Source organism: Anomaloglossus baeobatrachus, chromosome 10, assembly GCF_048569485.1.
Source record: "Anomaloglossus baeobatrachus isolate aAnoBae1 chromosome 10, aAnoBae1.hap1, whole genome shotgun sequence".
NCBI lineage: Eukaryota > Metazoa > Chordata > Amphibia > Anura > Aromobatidae > Anomaloglossus > Anomaloglossus baeobatrachus.
In genome coordinates, this window is record NC_134362.1 from 169189163 (window position 1) to 169194596 (window position 5434).

At 45.9% G+C, this 5434-nt stretch overlaps 1 long non-coding RNA gene across 1 annotated transcript; it reads right to left on the bottom strand.

Moving 5' to 3' along the window:
* Positions 1–1351: 1351 nt before the first annotated feature.
* Positions 1352–3726, bottom strand: LOC142255327 (uncharacterized). Its single transcript, XR_012727407.1, has 4 exons — positions 2882–3726; positions 2727–2795; positions 2581–2643; positions 1352–1468 (listed from the first exon to the last, which is right to left on the bottom strand). It is a non-coding gene; the product is annotated as an uncharacterized LOC142255327 (long non-coding RNA).
* Positions 3727–5434: the final 1708 nt, after the last annotated feature.

The window sequence follows — 5434 nt, forward strand, 5'->3', positions numbered from 1 at the left end:
CACATGTTTGGTGTCTCCCAGGTGGCTTGTGGCAAACTGTAAAGAACACTTTTTATGGATATCTTTGAGAAATGGCTTTCTTCTTGCCACTCTTCCATAAAGGACAGATTTGTGCAGTGTACGGCTGATTGTTGTCCTATGGACAGACTCTCCCACCTCAGCTGTAGATCTCTGCAGTTCATCCAGAGTGATCATGGGCCTCTTGGCTGCATCTCTGATCAGTCTTCTCATTGTTTGAGATGAAAGTTTGGATGGACAGCCGGGTCTTGGTAGATTTGCAGTGGTATGATACTCCTTCCATTTCAATATGATCGCTTGCACAGTGGTTCTTGGGATGTTTCAAGTTTTGGTAATCCTTTTTGTAACCAAATTTCGGCTTTAAACTTCTCCACAACAGTATCATGGACCTGGCTGTTGTGTTCCTTGGTCTTCATGATGCTCTCTGTGCTTTAAACAGAACACTAGGAAATCTTGTCTAGGGTGAGAGACCACGAGGCCTACCGCTGGCTCCTGATGTCCCTCACCAACCTATATAGGTTCTGCACCTATTGACTCTTATGGGGATTGAGGTCCGGGGTCAAGTTCAGGTGCCGAGCTGGACTTTTAACTACAGTTTGGCAGAACCCAGTGAACACGAACATCCAGGGGTCCGCTCATCCCTACTCCCGAATACTCCCTCCAGTCACTTATCATTATGTAACATAATTCTATACAGTAAAGTCACAACCAGACATAGAGACGGTTAATATGATTTATTTTTATGAATATTTTATGTAAATTCCCTATCAGAATGTTTTTGGAGTGTGGGAGGAAACCGGAGAACCCGGAGGAAACCCACGCAAACACGGGGAGAACATACAAACTCCTTGCAGATGGTGTCCTTGGTGGGATTTAAACCCAGGACCCCCAGCGCTGCAAGACTGCAGTGCTAACCACTGAGCCACCGTGCCGCCCGTATGTGGAATATGTGAGAACATCGTCTGGAGCTGCAGCCGATCTCAGGATCTCTGCATATGATGGATCTGTCTCCATGGAGCCGATGAGAATCTGTGGATCTTGATGGAAATGACCTGGAACTTGTGTAGATTTCTGGAAAGAAAAGACGACAAGATATTACATCCCATCAACAGATTCCTAAAGCAAATACAAAGGAGCTGAAGACTGGAAGAAAAGAAGCAAATTCTAATATCTACTTACATGAAGCGCAGGTCGCTCTGATCCAATTCCTCAATGGTTTATAGACTTGGACCTTCTGTCTGTAAAAAGGAAAAAAAAAACAATATTATATTGCATGTAATATACAGATCATGGGGCGGAGAGAGAAGAGGAAATGAGGGGAACTCACCATCTGCTGTTTTGGGATGTCCATGTTCATGGTCCTTCATGCTTGGTCAGAAGTGACCAAAGAGACCAGAACAACAGGAAGATAAATAGGATTTTTGTCCAGCCTTCAAAATAATGTAGATTTCTGTGAAGAGAAAATGACAAATCATTATATCCAGTGGCGCAACTAGAGTTCGATGGGCCCCGCTGTAAGTTTTGGACCGCACCCCCCCATCTTCCCATGCTCTGCTTAACCGCTTTCCCTCAGCACCTGGTTTTCCATGCTTTGCTATACATCTTTCCCTCAGCACCCAGCTTTCCTAAAGCCCTGCTTTATATCTTTTCCTCAGCACCCAGCTTTCCTATGCTCTGCTATGTCTTTCTCTCAGCATCCAGCTTTCCCATGCTTTGCTATACATTTTTCTCTCACCACCCAGCTTTCCTATCCTCTGCTATATATCTTTCAGCACCCAGCTTTCCCATGATATCAGAACATGAGAACGTTGGGTGCTGTGAGAAAGATGTATTGCAGAGCATGGGAAAGCTGGCTGATAAAAGAAAGATGTATAGCAGAGCATGAGGAATCTGGTAGATGAAAAAAAAATGTATAGCAGGGCATGGGAAAGTTGAGTGATGAGATAAAGATGTATAGCAGAGCATGGAAAAGCTTGGTTCTGAGAGAAATATGTATAGAGTAGAGCATAGGAAAGCTGGGTGATGAAATAAAAATATATAGCAGAGCATGGGAAAGTTGGGTGCTGAGAGAAAGATGTATAGCAGAGCATGGGAAAGCTGGGTTCTGAGAGAAATATGTATAGAGTAGAGCATAGGAAAGCTGGGTGATGAAATAAAAATATATAGCAGAGCATGGGAAAGTTGGGTGCTGAGAGAAAGATGTATAGCAGAGCATGGGAAAGCTGGATACTGAAAGATGTATAGCAGAGCATGGAAAAGCTGGGTGCTGAGAGAAATATGTATAGAGTAGACCATGGGAAAGCTGGGTGATGAAAGAAAGATGTAAAGCAGAGCATGGGAAAGCTGGGTGATGAGGGGAAGCACTTCTTTCACTCAGTAACCAGCTTTCCTAACCCATGCTTGTATCTTTGTCCCTATTCTGGTATTATATAGCACCCTGTACCCCCCAGGCCCCGCAGAGGTCCCGACCATGATCGTTCCACCCCTGATTTTATCATATGAATAAATTCCTAGTAAAATGAGCTGGAGACTAAAAGAAATGGAATCCTAATATTTACTTACATGAAGTACAGGTTGTTCTGATCTAATTATTCTTTGTTTTCCAAACTTTTTTTGACTTTCCTTCTACAAAGAGGAGAAAGCAGCGATTATTTCTCTGTTACATGTAATATACATATAACTGGACAGAGGGGTGAGTGATGACTTACCGTCCGGTGTTTGGGGTGTGTCCTGTGTTTAGCCCTTCATGTTAGATATTGACCAAAGCTGATGGTAAACTAGAGAACAGAACAGCAAGAAGTTAAAGACGACATTTTTTTTTTATAGCCTTCAAATTAGTTGTAATGAATGCAGGGTCCCTTACCTGGGCTGGAATTCAAGATGGTCTCTTCCACTGCCCGCACCATGGACATCTTAAGATGTCATTGTGGTGCGCGTCTGAAGCAGTGGTTACGGCACAGGGGGCAGTGAGGGCTGGAGCGCAGCCAGTCAGAAATGCAACTTGGATGGAAGAAGTGGTTGCACGGGATGACTGTGAGCTGCTCTCCGATCTGATAGTCCTCTATACATATGGGACATCTCTCGCCCTCCTCCTGTGAGGTTACATTCCTTGTTGGCAGTCTCGCAATTTGGCGAGCTCTCCAGCTAATCCTACCATGCCTTCTCCTCGGCACAGGTACATTTTGTACAGGTGGCTCCACCTGTGGCAGTGGTGGTGGGATCACAGGCTCTGCCTGCGGTTGAATAGGTGCGTTGATGGATGGTGATGGCCCCGCAGGGGCTGGTCTTAGAGGAGAACGGCTTCTTTCTCTACTCCTGCCACTGCTGCCCTCTGCTGTTGAGCTGGAGGGCCCGGCAGGGGCTGGTCTAGGAGGAGAGCGGCTTCTTTCTCTGCTCCTGCCCCTGCTGCCCTCTGTTGTTGAGCTGGAGGGCCCGGCAGGGGCTGGTCTAGGAGGAGAGCGGCTTCTTTCTCTGCTCCTGCCCCTGCTGCCCTCTGTTGTTGAGCTCGAGGGCCCGGCAGGGGCTGGTCTAGGAGGAGAGCGGCTTCTTTCTCTACTCCTGCCACTGCTGCCCTCCGCTGTTGAGCTGGAGGGTTCGGCAGAGGCTGGTCTTAGAGGAGAGCGGCTTCTTTCCCTGCCCTCTTGTCCCCTACGGTGTAGAGGATCTCTGGCAGGTCTCCCTCTCCTCTCAGTGACAGCATTGCTGTCTCTCTGATGTCCACGGGGATGTCTTCTCTGATGTCTTTCTTGAGACCTCAACCTATGGACAGTTATGGCCTGACCTATAAAGAAATGATAAATTATCACAATTATTTCCAATTATGTAAAATACTTATGGCCTATAGGGATCAGCCCATCTGCTGCTGCTGTGTTTAGGGAGAGGAGAACACTAGAAACAAATTGCCTTATTTTGGACTTTAGTTTACCTGCAGTTTCTATCCTAAAATGTGGCCCATCATACACCATGATATCTCCTCCCAGGAATGCCCTATAGCAGAGATCCCAAACATATGGCTGCGGGCTGCATGCAGCCCCTCAGGCTGCTTCTTGCGGCCAGCAGGCACGTGGATCAGTAACGATCGCAGCCGGTGCAGGGGCCGCAGCCGTCAGTGCTTTTTTTCAGATGAACGTTTTTCTGGAGCTGTGAAGCAAGCAAGCAACTGACCTATTTGACCTCAGTTGCTTGCCTCTGATTGGCCAGCGGCCGCTATTGGAATAGTTGGGCAGAGAGAACTTGACTTGTGCAGCGCCGGCAGAACATTTATCTGAATTTCAGATGAAGCTCTGACAATGGCTGCGAACATTACCAGGTCTACGTGCCTGCAAGCCGCGTAGAATAGCACAACAGGGGACCAGGATGGGACATTGCTACAAGAAGAGGTCCAGTAAAGGGGACATTACTACAAGAAGAGGACCTGCATGGGCACATTACTACAGGATGGCCACAAGGATGGGGCACATTACTTCAGGATGGGGACCAGGATGGGCACATTACTACAAGAAGGGGACAAGGATGGGCACATTACTACAGGATGAGGACCACAATGGGGCACATTACTATGGGATGGGGACAAGGATGGGGCACATTACTACAAGAAGTGGACCAGGATGGGTTCATTACTACAGGATGGAGACAAGGATGGGCACATTACTACAGGATGGGCACAAGGATGGGGCACATTACTTCAGGATGGGGACCAGGATGGGCATATTACTGCAAGATGAGGACCAGGATGGGCACATTACAACAAGAAGGGGACAAGGATGCGCACATTACTACAGGATGAGGACCACAATGGGGCACATTACTACGGGATGGGAACAAGGATGAGGCACAATAATACAAGAAGGGGACAAGAATGGGTACATTACTACAGGATGGAGACAAGGATGGGCACATTACTACAGGGTGAGGACTATGATGGGGACAGGGACTGGGCACAAGGGCACATTACTACAAGAAGGGAACAAGAATGCGCACATTACTACAGGATGGGGACATTACTACAGGATGGGGACAAGAATTTGCACATTACTACAGGATGGGGACAAGGATAAGCACATTACTACAAGGAGACAAGAATGGGCATATTACTACAGAATGGTTAGCAGGATAGTGACAGTACTAAAAGATGAGGACCACGACTGGAACACTACTACAAAATGTTGGCAAAAATTACTATATGGTGCCAATTGTAAAACTGTATTACTTACAAAAATGGGCTCAAATATATAAAAAAAGCATGATTGTTATTTTTTTACCAGCAAAAATGTGTGTGTGTGTGTATATATATATATATATATATATATATATATGTATGTATATATACTATATATCTTTTATTTTTAAAAAAAAAAATCAAAAACTGTACATTGTTCTAATAAACTAAACAAAGTTCAAAAATGATGATCCAAAG